The sequence below is a fragment of the Dipodomys spectabilis genome, unplaced genomic scaffold (assembly GCF_019054845.1).
Source record: "Dipodomys spectabilis isolate Male_0828 unplaced genomic scaffold, ASM1905484v1 ptg000351l, whole genome shotgun sequence".
NCBI lineage: Eukaryota > Metazoa > Chordata > Mammalia > Rodentia > Heteromyidae > Dipodomys > Dipodomys spectabilis.
In genome coordinates this window covers 199988-219704 of record NW_024871028.1, presented here as the reverse complement: position 1 = coordinate 219704, position 19717 = coordinate 199988, and the positions used below count along the sequence as shown (strand labels likewise).

At 38.6% G+C, this 19717-nt stretch overlaps 1 non-coding gene across 1 annotated transcript; it reads right to left on the bottom strand.

Annotated features, from left to right (window-relative positions):
- Nucleotides 1-19220: 19220 nt before the first annotated feature.
- On the bottom strand, nucleotides 19221-19324 carry LOC122095466. Its single transcript, XR_006145148.1, has one exon. It is a non-coding gene; the product is annotated as a U6 spliceosomal RNA (small nuclear RNA).
- Nucleotides 19325-19717: the final 393 nt, after the last annotated feature.

Sequence of the window (19717 nt, the reverse complement as noted above, 5' to 3'; positions counted from 1 at the left end):
TACCTAATTTTCTCTCTGCAGGATCATAGAATACAGACTGTCCTTATTAGGAAAATGGAAAAGGTATAGGACAGACTCAATAATCAATGGGAGATGATTGTTTATTAAGGAACAGCGAGAGGCATAGCCATTCCAAAGGGTTTGAAGGTTGTGTGAGGGATCTGGGACAGGATTTTTGTTTTTATAGGAGGTCTGAGCAAGGAGAGGTTATTGAAAAACCCCTACGTCAAAAAGGTGGGGGCTTTTCAGTTGGGCCCACAATGGAATATTTACAGCTAGGCCTATGTGGATTGCCCTGCCTTCACTTCAAAGGAATTCAAACATACCTGGAATTTTGCCTGGAATCTGTATTGGCCTAGGACAATAGGATGGGGGTCAATCCCTCATATTCCATCTTTAGATACATAAATGATAGGGCAAAGAGGGGAGAGGCTATTCTTCATATAGGATCTTTGGAAACATAAAAAGAATTGGGCTGAGAGTGAAGTATCATTAAGTTATGAGAACAAAGCAGATTCCAATGGTTTTAAACCCTGGAGTATAAAAGGTGGAGGTCATTGTGGTCATTTCTGGAAAAGTCCTGCTGGCATGGGAATGTTGAGCAGTCATTGGGGCCGGGGCCTTCAGGTCCAGGTCTGTGCTGGGTCTAAGCCAAAGCCTCTGGTTGCCTGCAGTAATAGGATGGCCTTGACTTGGTCCCAGGTCTAAGTGAGGGCTGTTATCCTGTTATAGAGAAAGTTGAAAATGCTGAGATCAGCCAAAAGGCTGATATGGTGGCAGGACTAGATACGAGTGATACAGGAAAACACACCCTGGACATAAGCCAGAAAAATTCCATTTGGATCATGTGTCGAAAACCAGTCAGAAGCCAGACCTGAATTGGAGTAGATAAGGGCCTGGTGAGAGAGCTTGATCATTTCCTATAAATAGCAGGTAACAAAGGCAAGAATATAAATTCCTGTCCAGTTAGAAGTTACACAGATATGGACATTAGATGGACAAGCTTCTCAACTTGTTTCTATTGACCTCCTGGCTCTGGTTAATTCTGAGAGGGCAGGCACAAAGTGGCTGATGTGACATCATCTCCTCTTACTTTTTTCCACCTTGTCCGGTGGTCTAGGTGCTTGTGGCTGGGATATGGGCTTTGAACTCAAAGCCAGAGCATTTTCCCTGAGCACTTCTGCTCGAGGCTAGTGTCCTGCAACTTTGACTTGGAGGGTCATATTTAGTATTTTGATGGTTAATTTTTGAGCCAGCTTCCAGACTGCTCTTTGCTGGTTAGCTGGGAGATAGAGTATCTGAGGGAATTTTCTGCCGGGCTGGTTTGAACTGCAATCTTTGCCACAAAACCCTTTAATATTTCCAAGTAAAGCAACAAGGAGATCAATGGGAACAAGCATAGCTTACATGCACCCTGTCAAGAATTGATCAACAAATACTTGCCAGAACACTGCAATGACACAACTCAATAGATGGGATGAGAGTTTCAGCATAGCTTGGATGCCTGTGAAACCTGAAAAACAAAGTTTACAAGAGGCTTTCCTGGCCTACATATGTTTCAAAAGCAAAACAACATAGCTGGCTTTTTCAGGTCAGGCTGTGTAAAGTTTACAGAGAGTGTTCCACAAGAGTCTTAAATTTGTAAACGTAAAGTAGTCTTATATCAAAAATCAGCTGTGTGTGATGGAGTCAGACAGGAGTCCAGTTTCCATAGTGGAGGCAGGATGGTCTAGGCAGGATCTGGGCTAGACTGCATCCCTCAGATGAATTCTCAAATCTCCTGGGTAGTTGCTTACATATTTAAAAACAGACCGTTTGAAGACACTTGAATTTAGATGGACATAGAGAATGACATGCTAGATTTAATGTAAATCAAAGCCAACAATTATATACCAACTTTATTCATAAGGTATCTTTTAAGGCATACTCATACCATGTGCTACATACTTGAAATTTCTGAGGACAGAAAGATGTGAAAAAAATTTTTTAACACAATTCTTACCTGAAGCAAATAGTTTAAAATGCCTACTCTCTTTCTTTCAATGTAGTAACATACATTTCATATTCTTTCTGCCTCTTCAAACAAGCCTGAAATCACTATTTCACAGTAACACAAAGAGCAAAACAAAAATAATCTGATACAACAATCACAATCCTAAATTACCTGAAAAAATCAACAATATATGAAATAAATCTGAGGAAGAGGAAAAACAATGGCATAATAACAAAAAAACTACCCTAGTTCTCTCTAGTGAAACAGAGATTTAGGGTCCTACCAGGTACTCCACTTATAGAGGATCACATCAAGTCAGCTATAATTATATATAGGTACACAATTCAAAAGAAGATTTTATATTGTCTTCACAAGAAAACAGAAATTTATGAAAAGTTGACCAGGCAGGCAGGTGATTGCTGTGACTGTGTTGGCTAATATATTGAAAAGCAGAGCTGCAGTGTGGAAATAAAAATGCCACATGGGAAAAAAGTAGGAACAGTGACAGCCCATCCAAACACAGACACAATTCACCATAGCACTGACAGTCAGAACTGTCACTGGAACCACAAGTATTAACATCAGAACATCTCACCACACTGATTTCTATTCCTACACTTAATGGTCTAGACAAAAACCTAATTCCAGAAAAACAAATCACAACACAATATCAAATCAACATCTTGCAAATCAACCAAGAACATAGAGAATCACCTATTAATATCGTAGATCCCTTAAAATAAATCTTCCAAATGGATGAGAACGATTCACAAAAATACAAGAAAAGTGATGTCAAGGTAGTATAATTCACAGTAAATAACCAGGCACTAGAATACCCAATCAAGAACATAGAAGATAGTTTTCAAAATACATTACAAATACTGCTAAACAATGTGATTAATGAAAAGATACAAAACCTCTACAAGGAAATTTGTGAACAAGATGAGACCAACCAAAGATTAGTAAAATAATTCATGGAGACTACAAACAAAATGTTTAATAAATTCTGGAAGTCAAGGGAGTCCAAGGAAAAAATGGATCCTACTTAAAAGATATAAGAGAATGGCTAGGAAGGTGGCTCAGTGGTAGAGCGCTTGCCTAGCATACATGAGGCCCTGGGTTCGATTCCTCAGCACCACAGAAGCAAAAAAGAAAAAAGCCAGAAGTGGCGCTGAGGCTCAAGTGGTAGAGTACTAGCCTTGAGCTGAAGAGCTGAGGGACAGTGCCTAGGCCCAGAGCTCAGGCCCCATGACCGGACCCCCCCCCCAAAAAAAAAGATATAAGAGAAGACACATATGAAAAATCAACCCTCCCAACCCCCTCCACTCAAAGAAAAGATGTAAAGAAAGTCCATACAAGACCTAAAACAAAGCTTTAATAAAGAGATAGAAGCTCTGAAAAATGACCAATTAGAAGACAGGGAAATCAAAAACAAAGTAGAAAGTATCCACTGCAAATAGATGACATAGAAGATAATCTCCAGAGTCAAAGACAGAATAGGTCTAATACGAAACAGGAAATAATCACTTAGAACAAATCCAAGAAATAAGAAGTGATCTTGCCAGAACTTGAAGACTCAGAAGATCAAATTTGGGGGAGACAGGTTCAAGAAGGAGAAGAGCAGGAAACTAAATGCATGGGAAACATATTACAGAATTCTAGCAGAGATCAGGCCAAACATCCAAAGAAGCTCATTCAGAGAAGAGAAGCTTTTAGAACACCAAACAGAGAATTCCAGAACAGAACAGCCCACCACCACATCATAATCCATTAGAAGATCATTAAAGATCAAGAAAAGCATTTTTAAACCTGCCATAGTGAAAAGATTGATTATTTATAAAGGATATACAGTCATAATAAATATAGATTTCTTAGCTGATATGGTAAAAACAGAGCTTGGCATGATACATGTCAAACAACTACCAAACGTGAACTTGCTACCAAGCAAAAATCTCCTTTATGTTTAAAGGATATATAAAAGTATTTCATGATGAAGAAAATTTGAAAAAAATATATCTTCACCAAATCAGCAGTATAGAAGTTAATTAAATATATCTTACATAGAGAAGATCAAGAACAGTAACTGGTTATATACAATGCTCCCTACCAAAGAATAAGGTAAATATATTAAGAGTAGATGAGGCATAGCTGTTAAGAGCAGGTGTATAACATAGCAGGAATTATCAGATATTTCACAGTCTTACCTCTCAATATCACTGGACTTCAATTTCCAAATAGAAGACATAGATTAGATAGCAGCATTAAAAAGCAAGACACATCCATCTACTTCCTACAAGAGACACATTTTATTAACATAAACAAACCCATACTCAAACTGAAAGATTGGAAGTAAAATTTTCAAGCAAATGGACACCATAAACAGACCACAGTCGAATTGCTAACATAAGATAAAATAAAATTCAAATTGAAATTAGTAGGAATAGACATTACATATTAATAAATGCAATTCCATTAGCCCTGAATCCTGGAGCACCCCACTTCATCAAACAAATACTACTTAACCTGAAAACAAATCTCACCACATCATTGTCATCCATGGATGGCCTATCCAGGAAAAACTCAACCAACAAACTGAAACCTAAAGAATTACATTGACAACCTAGCCCTAACAAACATCTACAGAATATATATCAGAATATACATTTTTGATAGCAGTTCATGGAAGATTCTCCAAAATAGAACATATCTTATTTCACACATAAATTCTGTCCAAATTGAAAGAAAAATTATTTGAATTCTCATATCTTGTCAGACCACAACACATTAAACTTAGAATTACATAACTTAAGCAAAAAAATTCTCAAACCCATGAAGACAACCACACGTTGCTGAATGACCAGTCGGACACTGAAGAGATTAGAATAGAAATCTGGAATTTTGGGGAATTTAACAAAAAGGAAGTCACAAAATACCAGCTCCTCTGGGATACAGTAAATGCAGTACTTAGAGGAAAATTTATAGCTCTGAGTGCCTACATCAAGCAATTAGGGATATCTCAAATGAATATTTTATTATGTACCACAAGCTCCTTGAAAACAGGAACAATACAAAACCCAAAGCAGTAGACAGAAACAAATAAAAAATTAAGGCAAAAATAACTAGAGACAAAATAAAACTTAAAAAGAATCAACAAAACAGAATTGTATCTTTCAATAACTTAACAGACTTGAGAGTCCCTTACCAAATATAAGAAGAGAAATTATATAGATAGATAAATAGAAAGCCAGCAGATAAAGATCTTTACTTGCTCTGCAACAGGTAATGGTACTCAAATACATTTAAAGCCCCAAAAGTTAACCCCCCCGCAAAAAAAACAAATCCTCACAGAAACAACAGCCCTGTTAATAAGAGGGATAAAGATTTAAAGAGGAAACTAATTGAAGAAGAAATATGAAGGCCAATAGACACATGAATGAATATGCAACATTTCTGGCCATAAAAATGCAAATCAAGGTAACGTTGAGATTCCACCCCACGCCAGTTAGAATGACCATTATGAAGAAAACTAATAATAACAGATGCTGGGCTTGTGGGGAGGTGGCCAAAATGGAACATTAGTACACTATTGGTGGAAATTTAAACTTGTTCAAATAATCTGTGAAGAAGTACAGAGATTCCGCAATAGTGCTCACCTATGACGCAGCAATGATGGATCAAGAAAATTTTGTATATACTCACGACAAAACTCTATGCTTTCATCAGAATGAATGGCATTGCCCAATTTGTTAATTAATGGAAAGACTTAAAAACATGTTAAGTTTAACAAGCCAGCCCAAAAGAAACATAAGAGTACATGTTTTTACTCATTTGGAAAAACTAGAATGTGTTTAGGATATTCTTAGGAAAGATCACAATAACTCTAATAGCTATATGCATATCACCATATAAAATGATGCTTATAGAAATGAGTTCCAAAAATGGATACAAGATGATTGTATAGTGAACTGTTTTTAGTTATGTATATATAGTTTTACCCTTTGGTATTCACTGTTTTTGATTTCTGTATCCTTTCTCTTATACATAAGTTAATATGATTTGGGGAAGGGAAGGAAAATCACAGAAATGGCGGGAAAAAGTTTAACCAAAGCAACAGTGCTATACACTAGACACTATGTTAGAAATGAACTTTACAACTTTGGGGGAGTGGGTTGTCGGGGTTGGAGGAAGCAGGAGAAAATAAGGAAAATAAGGAAAGATAACACTTAAAAATGTACTCATTACTTATGTAAATGTAACCCACCCCTCTGTATATCACCTTCATAATATAAAATCCAAAATAGAATAAGAGAACTCACCCAAATAGAGAAAATTAGAGACAAAAATGAGATATCACAACAGAAATAAGCAAAATTGAGAACGTTATAAGAGGGTATTTGCAAACCTTATGCCAATCACCTGGAGAATCCTAGAGAAATTAATGCTTTCCTGTACTCGATCTGAACCAAGAAGTAACACACAAGAATTAATGAAAATGAAATGTCAATAAACTACTTCCCATATCGGAAAAATCTAGGACTCAATGAATGAACCATGAAATTAAGGCCTGCAAAGAACTTACAATACACAGATCTAAGTCTTCAATGGAATAGAAAGGTAAATGGAATTATTAAACATTCTATGAAGCTAGAATTAGACTCATTCCCAAATCAGAGAGGAACTCACCAAAGAAAGAGAACTATAATTCTACCTCATCCCAGTTAGAATGGCTATTATCAAGAAAACTAACAATAGCCTAAGCTGGCGTGGATGTAGCCAAATGGGAACTCTATTACGTTGATGGTGGGAAATTAAACTTGTTAAACCACTCTGGAATGCAGTATGAAGTTTCTTCAAAAGACTAAATATAGATCTCACGTATGACCCAGTAATTCCCTTCATGGGCAGTAATCCAATAAATAACAAACAAGCTCACATTAAAGCTACCAGCATAACCATGTTCAGGGCCCAGGCCCAAAGTTAAGGACTGGAAAAAAATTACCACTGCTATTATTTGTTTTTGCAAAGATGAATCTTTTGATATAAGGTACCAATTCATTGTATTACAGTAGCTAGGATAGGACTTAAATGTAGTGGGTGATAAAATGGCCTCTTTGTTGAATATCAGGAAAAGTTGTAGGCAGTCCAAGAAAAGGGAGATTTTTTTTGTTGTTATTTTTTGTTGAGGAGCTTGAAGTCTGGGCTTGGGCACTGTCCCTGAGCTCTTCAACACAAGGTGAGTGCTCTACTTTTTGAGCCACAGTGCCACTTCTGGTTTTCTTGTAGTAAAATGGAGATAAGAGTCTCAGGGACTTTCCTGCCAATGCTGGCTTTGAACCACAATCCTCAGATTTCAGCTTCCTCAGTAGCTATGATTACAGCTGGGATCCACTGGCACCAGGCTAAAAATGGGGGATTTTTAGAAAATAAAATCCACCTGTTCACCTTTGTCTAAACCTCAGATATCACTATTAGAACACTTCACTCTCAACTTATTTCATCAGACATTGGTAAATTTTCTCTTTACCTTCATGTGAGAATACTGCAGTCAATATCAATTCAGCTATGAGACTGGATCAATTGTATGGTAATGGCTATCACATAAATCAAGAACTGTTACATTAAAACAAATGAAACCCTCATTTGGAAAGATATTTTTCTCTTTTTATTACAAATATGTACTTGATTATTCCTAATTTGATATTGGACCTCCTAACAGAGTGATGACATTTTCTTTCTCTTCAGCAATTGGCCTGTACTCACAAATGGTCAAATATTTAAGAATTCAAAGATTTCCATTGATAATTCATTAAGCTGACCTCTAAGAAAATGTGCATTTCTGGAATTTGGTCTGTTGTCTTGTTCTCACATACACACGCTTTTTATGATTTACTTGTTCTACAAGGAATTCTATTTTTAATCAATGAGTGTCCAATTTTAGTCTCTCTGATTAGTCTTTCAGACTCTCTCGAGTCTCATTTCAGTCTGCCTCATAAAATTATTTAGTTATCTGCTACATGACTCTGAGCTTCTGTTTTTTGCTTGACTTCATGTACGCTGTGATGGAAGCACTGCCTGGCTGTGCTTACTGGAATTTTGTTGTTGTTGTTGTTTTGTTTTGTTTTGTGGGTTTGTTGTTGTTTTTTTTGGTTTTAGTTTTAGTTTTTGTTTTTAAGAGATCTAGGATTACTATTCAATGTAATAGCTTCTCTTGGCCCCAGTGATTCCCTGGCTTAGAGTCAAGGGGTTTTTCTCCTAAGGGTACAAAGAATAGCTGACTAAATTGCTGTTTTAATTGTCACAAAATGAGGCAATCTGGCTTCCTTGCAAAGACATAAATGATCCTGTGTAACCACTTACAGAAATGATCTATCAAGGTGGCTTTTCAAGGTTGACTGTGAAAGATGTTCATTTCCAAGACACCACCATAGAACAGATCATATCCCTTGGAGCATACTTTTTGAAGGAAGGTTCCCCTTTCTTCCTTCTCTTTTGATAGATCAAACCATAATATTCTGCAGTCGTGGTCAGCCTGGAGCACCTTTTCCCAAGAATATTCCGTCGTGTAAAAGAGGACTAACTATCAAAATAAAGGGGAAAATACTTGTCTACTACAGACTGATTCACCTGGCTTATATCTGTTGTTAATTTCATTACTTCAAACACATGGATAATTTATATTGGGATTAGACAAGTGGCAAAATACTAATGGAATAAACATTCAGTTTACTTTTATATATCCAATATTATACATTTAACCCCTTACGAAAAATTAAACAAATTGTAGAAACAATGTATACTCTGGCACACATACACCATCATCTACTCAGAAATTCAGTCTCCCTATAAATATTTATTTGGTTCAAAATAATAAAAAAATTAATTAATTAATGTGACTTTTAACTATCATCTGAAATACTCCTCATTTATATAATTGTATATAATTTTATCAATGTCACCTAGACAGGAATTTAACATGCAAGTAGAAATCAAATTTCTATAACTTAAGTGATATGAGAGGAGTCATACCCTCATGTACTATGTGGTGTGAATTTTACCATAGTGCTGAACCCTCCCATCTAATACAAAGAGTCATGTGCAATAATTTATTATTTGATGTTAAGATGAGCGCTAAGTGTAGGATACACTTTGAAATATTACATTAATTCACAGAAATGAAACAATAATGATATATTATTTGTTTAAATTTTAATGCTTCTCAATTTTTCAATTCATGAAATATATTATTAAAATTAGTTTCACTTTCTTCTTTTTTTTTTTCCAGCAGGTAGAAAAACTCATTTATTAACAGAGAGCAGCCCCTTTTAAAGTCAAAAAGGGTGGGTGGAATGGTAAGGGAGGAAGAGGAACCAATCACTGTCAAGGTCACACCCTATCATTCACCTGAGCCTTCACGGGCTGGTTAGGCACTGATTGGCAGATCAATTGGGCTCTGCCCACTCTACTCTCTCCCAGCGCCATCTTGGCTGCCCATGTGCTCCAGATTCCCCCCTTTTTTTTTTGTTTTAATGGCAGACCCACCTAGCACAGTAATAAACATCAGTCCCACCACAGTTAGAAATGTCCAAAGCAGTTCAATTAATTCCTGGGCACCTGGTGTCTTTTAAGTAAGCCAGTTCCTAGTACGTGCCTTTAAGCTAGCACAGGGGTCAAGATGACCTTTGAGCTTTACTGTCAGCTCCCAATGGCTCCCAACATCATCTCTCCCCCCCCCCCCCGTCTGTCTTTGTTTAAAGAAGTGAACCCGCCTGTCTTAGGATGGGTGGATCACCATGTCTGCCTTACCCGTCATCGGGAACTTCTTCAGAGCAAAGCTGAAGGCCCTGTCTTAGAGGTTGGTCAGACTGACACCCCCTCTTACCCATCTCTGGCTGCGATTCCTCTCGGTGGGGGGAGGGGGAAATTCATTCATTTGGAGCTTGGTAACTGGCTGGCTAAGCTCATAAGAGTTTTGCAGTGCACATATAATGCAAGGAAGGCATAGAAAAAACCATCAGCAAAAGCATTACCAGGCCAGGAAATGTCACTACTAGTCCTTTAACCTTAGTGAAGGATGGCATAAGAGTCTTTGCCACTTCAGAGTCCAGAGGTGGGGATTGTTCTAATCCAGCTATTTGTCTGTGGGGTTGGACAAGATCTAAGCTGGAAGCATAACAAAAGGTGGTTGTTTAACAATAAGTATGGATTCAATGCTGCTATACAAGCAATTAGTAAAAGAACAATTAAAGCAGGTAACATTAAAATAATTAACTCCTACAAAAATATTAAAACAGTCCATAGGGTGGTGATCAAAATGAAGGTCAGGCCACCAGGTCAAAGGGACAGCTTCTCTTGTGGTGCTCCTGACGATTTCTTCATTGCCAGTGTTGATCACTGCCCAGGTCACCTGTTGAGGTTGATGCAGGTTCCATAGGGACATTCACAGGATTGGTAGAGTCAGGACAGCCAACAGCTGGAGTATAGCCATCTGCAATTGTTAGAGAACACAAGAGCTTCTCAAGGGCTGGTTGCCCTTGGGGATGGTTAATAATTGTCTTTCTGGCTTTTGTCTTTAAAACACAAGCCTCAGCCATGGCCTTTTTTTTTCCTTGTTGGTTAGCTTATTCTTGGGCATCCTCCTGTATAGAGGAAATGGGTAAAAATTTAAGGTTCCTGGCAGGGATCCAAATGGGAGCGGACTCCCCTATGGGGAAAACACATCCAAATCCCCTGCCCATAGTAACTAGGGGGTCAGGTCCTCTCCATTGTTGTGTCAGGGGGTGCTTCCACCTGACTTTCACTTGGGGCTTAGGGTTTAGTTGTCCCCAGTGCTTCTGAAACCTGGATTCAGTTGCCCCTTTTGAAAAATTTAAAATGTTAATGGTAAACAAAGCTATCTGTAACTGTATATGGGGGCTAACTCCCCCTTTTTTGTTTTATAGGCTATCAGAATACAAATTAAAGGGTTTTTGAATGTCCTGAAGGGCCATAATTACGGCCAGCATTTCCTTATATTGTAATAACTTCTTGTGGTGTCTTGTCTTTTAGCAGGGCAAATAAGGGCACAAGACTACCTTTAGGGACAGAAACCCATGGCAACAGCCAATTGATTTCCCCTAAAAGACTCTGAAGTTGGGTTAAGGTTAGAGAGGCTGGAATATCCAGCAAAGGCTTAAGGGGGCTGGCCTGAGTCAAGGTAAGGTGGGTCCCGAGCACCTTAAAAGGAGCTACCTTTTGAATTTTATTAAGGGCTATGGTAAAACCCCCCTTTTTTAATATGGTGAGAACCTGGGCCAGAAGGCCCTCCAGGCAGCTTGGGTCTCAGTGCCCCAGAATCATATCATCCATGTAGGCATAGACAAGGGAGGTATCTGAACCCAGCACAGGCCCTAAAAGTGTGGCCAAGTATTGTTGGCAGAAGGCTGGGCTATTGGCCATACCCTATGGCAACACTGTCCATTCAAATCTCCGATCAGGCTGGGAAAAATTAAGAGAAGATATAGAGAAAGCAAACTTCTCGCAGTCATCTGGATGCAGAGGAATAGAAAAAAAACAATCTTTAATATCAATCACAACCAAAGTATATTCTGAAGGTATAGCAGGAGTCTAGGGCATGCCTTTTAGGGGCGTTCCTACTAGCTCCATCCTTTCATTTAGGTCTTGGAGCATTTGCCAAGCCCCAGAGGCTTTTGGAATAACAAATACGGGTGTGCTCCAAGGACTTATAGAAGGGCGGATATGCCCGAGGCTTATCTGTTCCTCCACCAGAAGGTGGAGGGCTTCAAGTTTAGGTTTGGTCAATGGCCACTGCTCCACCCAGATTTGGCTTCCTGGCTTCCACCTAATGGGAGGTACTGGGGGGGGGGCAGTGGCCTTTAGGATTGGAGGTGCACCCGAGCGGGTCCCCTATGTTCTTCTCTGTAATTATGAAAGTTAAAAAAATCCCCTTCCTTAACTCCCTCTAGATCCTGTTTAAGCCTTTGTGCTTCTTCCCCATCCAGGATATCATCATAGGATGCTCGATGGTCTGTAGTGACCACGGCATCCATTTGTCTTAGCATATCTTGCCCTAGTAAATTGGCAGTGAGGTTCTTTGCCACTAAAGGGCGTATCTTTCCCTGTTCTCCATCTGGGCTAGTCCATGTCATAAGGGCAACCGTCTCTTTGGTCTGGGAGTTGCCCCCTACCCCCAATATCGGGGGCCCAGGTGCAAACTTCCAGTCCAGGCGCACTTCCTCCTCCCTGAGTATGGTTCAGTCTGCCCCAGGGTCAATTAAGCAGTGAAACCTCTTTCTGCCTATGAGAATACTCATTTTAAGGCGGAGTCCGTCCACCAGGGGGACGGTCCAATGGACCTGGGTAGCCCTGCCATGAGGCTGCCTGGGCCTCACAGCAGGGGGGGTTCCTCCTTGAGTTAAAGGGGCTAGAGGATGCCCCTCCCCAAGTTTAAAGACTTCCCATCTAAATCAAACTTGTATCCCTCCCTGCCCCTGGAGCAGGGTATAGGGGACAGTTTGCCCACGGGCCAGTTGGCAGGGGATTGTTGTAAACAATCCCTCTTAAAGTGCCCCTCCTGCCCCCATTTAAAACAAGTCCCTCTCCCCAATGGCCTTGGGGTTCCTTGGCCCTGGGCTGCCAGAGCCTGAGTAATGACCTCAGTCATTGTAGATGCCTGAGCCTGCAAAGCTAAAGCTAGTGATTGGGACTGATGCTGTTGCGTTCCCACATCCTGTGAGGCCACTACCCATCTGCTCAGGGAACTCTCTCTCAATCCCATGCAGGCCATGCAGTGGTCTGCATTCATCCCTTCCCAGACCAGCAGCTTTACAAACTGATCTCGGAGGTTCCCTGTCAGCAGCTTGCAGTGAACGCTCTGTTGGACTCGGTCTATGAAATCAGGTAGAGGCTCACCCAGTTTTTGTCTCACTTCTGCTATGGGGGACTCAGTAGGCCCATCATCTAGTTTGTACCACGCGGCAAGTCCTGCCTGCCTCACCTGGTCATGGTACGGGCCAGGTATTGCGGCCTGTTGGACGCCGGTGGAGTACCCTTCCCCCGTCCCTGCTAGCATGGCATAAGTAATAGGTATTGCTGGTTGAGCCTGCCGGTTACCCTCAGCTCACACTCTGCATTCCTCCTTAAAGAAAGCACACCATTTAATAAACTGAGAACTAGTGGTCTGGGCCCAGGGAGAGTTTGGGCCATCCTCCGCCACCGCCTTGCGGAGCTCTTTAAGATCCTTAGCTTCCCATGGATACCATTCCAAGGGCCTGTTAGCCCCTGATGCCACATTGACCGGATACGCTTGGGGAAGCAAATCCTGTGGCCGAGAGGCTGGGCTCTTGGGTGGCCCTTCCTTTCCAGAGGAGGTCTCTGAGTAGGTTACTTCCTCAGCCCTTGGTCCCTCCATGTGGTAGGGGTCTAGGTTTTGCAAGTCCCTCTCGCAGGTCTCGTAGGGTGCTGTACCTCCCTTCCAATCAGGGGAATAGGGAGGGGGCCTAGGACCGTCCAGGGCACCTGAGTAGCTGCCTCCACCCCTGCATGCACAGATAGTGCATTCCCGGTCGAATTTGACCTTTTCCTTTTCTTTTTTACTTTCCAACTCTTCCTGTACTCTTTCTAGGCCTAATGTTGCCTCCTCCTCCTTCTTTTGTGATATAGCATTACCCATACTTAGGGTTTCACTTACCCTAAAAGACCACTTAGCCTCGGCCGGTATCTTTTCCTTTCGTGCCCCATGTTGGGCGCCAGATGTTGGGTCTTCGTCTGTCCCACAGACAGAAGGGGTCAGAGGAAAGGTAAGTGCGGCGCTTGCCCATTCCCCAGCCTCCCTCAGCTCAGGAGACAATCAGACACAGCGGGGAGCCAAATCCAGCAGGTAGAAAAACTCCCACTTTCTTCTTTTCTATAGCTACTAAAATTATATATTAAATATTCAATATTAAGAAATCAGTAATAAGTCACCTATTATTAAAATGATATACTATTAAACTATGATTTGAATTATAGTTCTAACAAATTGTGATGTAAAAAACATTTACTATAATTATGGGCAATATTTTTTAAACTTACTAGCTTGTTATTTGTTTCCTAATTGTGTCATTTGATATTCTTGATCCAAGTCATTCTTTCACCTTAATTGTTTAGTTTTCTATTTTATCTTTCTTGGTCTACTGATTGTGCATTTTGTTTTCCATTTTTAGTGACTGACATCTGAAAATCTGTATGCTAGTTTATTGCTTCCTATATTAAAGTAAAATTACTGCTCTCATAGCTGTTCTACTCTTCTTTGTATAGTATAGTATTTCTCCCACTCCCATCTCCTGTATTGATGCTCTCATTTATTTTATTTTATTTTAAATTTTATTGTCAAGGTAAAGTACAGAGGGGTTATAGTTATGTAAATAACGTAATGAATTCATTTCTCACTTGTTATCTTTTCCCCCATTTTTTCCCTCTTCCCTCCCAACACCACCCCCCACCACCCCCAAGATTATGTCCAACATATTGTCTTGTGAATATCACTGTTGCATAGGTTCCCCTTTTGTCTCACCATTTTGTTTTTTTCCCTTTCCTTTCCCTGGTTCAGATCAACATATTTACAATATCCAGGTATCAAATCAAATACAGTGACTACATGGGATAAACTATAGGTGGGGAAAACACAAAAGGATAAAAAGAAATCACATAACACATTAAGAACCACAACAACAAAAACATATCTTGGAGTTCACTTCACTTGGAATCACCTTATACAGTCATATGTACATAGCTATTGAACTATTCTGCTCATCTACTAAGATTATCCTTGATGTACAAAATAATGCTCTCCCTATTACCCAGTAATCCCACTTCTGGGCATTTACCCAAGTGACCACAAAAAATGCCTCACTAAAGCTACCAACACAATTATGTTTATCACAGTATTATTTACCATAGCTAAGATATGGAATCAACCCAGTTGCCCCTCAGTAGATGAATGGATCAAAAAATGTGACACAAACACCTACACACACACACACACACACACACACATTCACACATACACATACACACACATGGAATACTATGCTTCCATGGGAAAGAATGATATCACCTCATTTGAAAGAAAATGGAAAATCTTGGAAAAAATATAAGTGAAGTAAGCCAGACTTAATGAACCAAAGGTCCCCTGGTTTCCCTTATTTGTAATAGTTTACATCAAGGATAATCGCATGCATTTTGATTTGACATTTTGTTCTGTGCTGAGCATACAACATTATTGCTATATTGTTTGTTAGTATTTCTGCAGGCAGGCATATTTAAAGAATTATGTTCATCTTATCCATTACTGAAGGAAGAACAACTAAAAGAGCAACCCCTACTAGGAAGAGCAACTCCGACTTACGTAGCTTCATTCCAATGTAAGGCCAGTGTTGTCTCCTTTATCCTCATGTTGTACATTACAACTCTATACTTGGTCATCCCGTCTATCTACTACCTTCTACATTGTAAACTAAATGCCTCAGCAATTCTCATTTGCTTTACTTTTTAAAAAATTTCTCTCTTAATGTTTGAGGTTGGGGTGTGTGAGTGTGTGTGTGAGTGTGTGTGTGTGTGTGTGTGTGTGTGTGTGTATGGTTTTACAAAGATCAGAAGACAACGTTTTTCTTCATTTAGAATACATCTTTCAAGTCATTGTAAGTTGTGGCTAATGGGAGAAGTATTTTGCTATTTAAAAGATGAAACAGAAAAATATATTTGTTCATGTACCACAGTTGTTTTATTAGTCTGTAGTTGAAAACTTAACTTCGATTTATATCTTGGCTGTTGATGTGAATAATGTGAATAACAATGAAATACAGATATACTTAAGAGTTACTCATACAGAAATAATCATATGATTGGTGGGTCAGATGATATTTCAACTTTGCATTTCTTTAGAAAACTGCATACTACTTTCTACAATGAGAATACTAACCTGTATTTTGAACAAGAGTGAAGAAAATTTTATTTCTCTACACTCTCACCAACATTATTACCTTTAGAGTTTTTATAAAGGCAGGTTTTTACGATGTGCAGTACCCCAGACTGGCCTTAAATTCAAATCCTCTTACTCCAACCTCCTAACTGCTTGCACTTACTAGCCTTTACCATCACATCTGACTCCTTTGATGTTTTGATTAGTTTTAATAGTTATGAAGTAGTATCATAGTAATTTTGAATTGCATTTCTCTATAATGACTTCTGTTCACAAAGCATTAAGCCAACATGGAAGTGGTATTAAACCCAACTTTGTAAACCCACTGGTGATTTTCAGGGATTTTTGGAAAACAGGTCTATTCAGAACTTTTGTTAATCTCATCTTTAATCTCTCTATACAAAATCAATACTTAATTCAATATAGTAGAAAGGAAAAAAATTAAATTCCTAACATTTTTCAATTTTTAATAACATGATATTGCTTAAATCGTTTTCTGTTTACACTTGAGACTATATAACTCAATTTAGTTGTACCTTTTACAAGGCTATACGTATTTTATTTATTTTATGTTGATTGCTCTTTCCAAAGCCTGCGAGTCTAATTTCCCTTAGCTTCTTTCAGACTCATGTAGTTCAGATTTCAAACTGAAGAATAAATGGAAGAAAGCAAATAAAAAAATACATTTCCTCTCATCTGATGATTCCTCTACAAGAGTGAGGAAAGAGTTCATCCTTCTTAGGACCTATGAAAATATATCAAAAAGAGAATTCATTCTGCTAGATTTTCCCTATCTTTACAATGTAACTTAAATGATGTAAAAAACAATATACTGCTGAGATATGTTTATGTTTTATCAGGTTTGTACTTTTTTATATGGACTTAACCTCAATCTACAACATTACTTCATGATTCTGTCCCTGATATTTTTAAACTACCAAGACATAAGATAATCAACTTGATGTGCAGCATGGGAAGTTATCCATCTGGCTTCCTTCGAAGCAGAGCATGGTAAATAGATAACATTACATCTGGTTATTCACTACATGTAATGGTTTCTGTAATACTTATTGCGTTCTATTTAGTATTTTAAAAAACTGCTGGCTAAACTCAAAGCTCATTCATAGAATTTTATGTTAAGTATTTCACAAGTTTTATTTCTTAATTCTTAAGATAAAATTTGCTTTAATGCTAATGTTATTGCCATTTTAATGTTGGGAAAAATTGTAATTAAAGGCACGAATTGTATGGCCCAAAGACACACAGTGAGGAAGGAAATGAGTTAAAGTTTCCAACAGTCTTTCAGCAATACAAAATGATAAGTAAAATCTCTCCATTCTCTTACACTCTCAATTCAATATTCATGTTATCCAAGAAATAATAGCATAGCAATGCCCATGGTTATTTTTTTCTGTTACATTTTGTCTTCAACCCAGATTGTTTTGGTGACATTGGCTTATCATGCACAGAACTGAGCGCATAAATTGAGGTCCAAGGAGGGGCAAATTTCTTCTGTCCCATAGTTCGTTTCCTTTTTAAAAAGTAATAAAACTTTCACATATCATCACTTACAGTTTTTAAGAATCCAGAAGCGAAATGAATTCACATACAATCAGTGCAAAATGCTTTAAAATTAGTAGATAATAAAACAGGCTCCTGTGAAGTAAATATTTTACTACTTTTAAAATTATTTTTAAAGCCTTGTGCTGGATGGCCACAACTGTAATCCTGTCTACTTGGGATATCTACTCAGGAGCACCAGATCTGTGGATAACAGTTGGAAGACAATCAGAGCAAAAAAAAAAAATTCATAAGATTATTTTTCAAAACTTTTAATGAACTACCAAAGAGCCAGGAATGGTGATGTAGCTTATATAGAACCTCATCAATCTAGAGAGGAAATGCCTAGCAAGACCTTGAAGTCCTGAGTTCAAACTCTGAGCATGCCAACACAAATGCACGAGTACTCACATGTGCGCGGGCGTGCACAGACACACAGACACACACATACACACACACACACACACACACACACACACACACTTTTGCAAAATACTTTCATGTCAGTGTTTTGCATTAATTTCTTTGTTAACGATATTATATAGGGAAAATGGGGAAAATAAACTTTTCCTTCTCAGATCATTTTCATACATTTTTATTGGAAAAATAACTGTAACAGGGGTCACATTTACATGAGAAAGGTAATGAGTACATTTCCTAAAAAGCATTGTTACCTCCTCCTTTATTTCCCCCCACCATCCTTTCTCTCTAACCTCCACAAGTAGCCTCTCCTCCCCGTCTCCCCCACCCTGCCTAAATATAAACTTCATTTTTCATCATAATGTCTTGTGCATCTCATTGTTACAATTGGTCAACCTGTATCCCTATTTAAACATTGTGTTTTTACCTTTCCCCTACCCAAATTAGAGAAGCATATATATAAGATATTGGTGCACCAACTTCAAATGCAGTGAAAACCGGTGTTATAAAGTGGGGGAGGAACATATAAAGAAACAAAAAAATCACATCATACATTGTAAGTCCATTAAAAACAATAGCACGAAAGAAAAAAACCACTTGTGTCAATATCTTGGAGTACATTTCCCTTAACATCATCTTATCTAGTCATATGCACATAGCTTTTGACCTTTTTTATTTATCCCAGACATATATTAGTAACTGAAAATAAGGGAAAGCAGGGGTCCTATGTTTCTTTGGACTTGTCTTACTTCATTTAATAAGTTTTTTTCCAAGTCTTTCCATTTCCTAACAAATTGAGTGATGTCATTCTTTCAGATGGAGGCATAGAATGAATCTCTCTCTCTCTCTGTCTCTCTCTCTCTCTCTCTCTCTATCTATCTATCTATCTATCTATCTATCTATCTGTCTGTCTGTCTGTCTGTCTGTCTGTCTGTCTGTCTGTCTGTCTGTCTATCTATCTATCTATCTATCTATCTATCTATCTATCTATGTATCTATCACATTATCTTGCTCCATTCATCAATTGAGGGGAATTGGAATTGGTTCCATACCTTAGCTATCGTAAATAATGTTGCAGTAAACATAGTTGTGCTGTTAGTTTTATTGTGGTCTTGTTTGTGATCATTTGGGTGAATGCCCAAAAGTGGGATTGCTGGGTCATGGGGGGCTTTATGTGGAGCCTTTTGAGGAACCTCCATACTGCTTTCCAAAGTTGTTGAACAAGTTTACATTCCCACCAAGGATTCGGTAGGGTTCCCTTCTGTCAACATACCCTCCAGCACCTGTTGTAAAAATATGGAACACTTCAAGAATTTGCATGTCATCCTTGCACAGGGGCCATTCTAATCTTCTCTGTATTGTTCCAATGTTAGTGTATTTCCTACTGAATTGAGCACAGAACATTTTTTATATATGAAGTGTAATTCATTTTCTTTCTTTTTATTGTGAAAATACTGTACAGAGGAGTTACAATAACATGGGCAAAATAACGAATACCTTTCTTATCAAGCATTGTTGCCTCCTTTTTGTTTCCCCTTCCTCTCCCTTCCCAAACTCCCACTAGCTCTGACACCTGATCTTCTCCCCCATCAACGTTGTAAAGTTCGTTTTACGACATAACGACTTGTATATCTCATTGTTGCAATGGGTCCAACTGTATCCCAATTTAAATGATATTTTTTCCCTTCCCCTCCAAAAATTATACCAACATAAAATACAGTGAAAGCAGGCGTTAAACCTTGGGGGAGGGACATACAGAGCAACATAGAAATCATCTCATAAATATA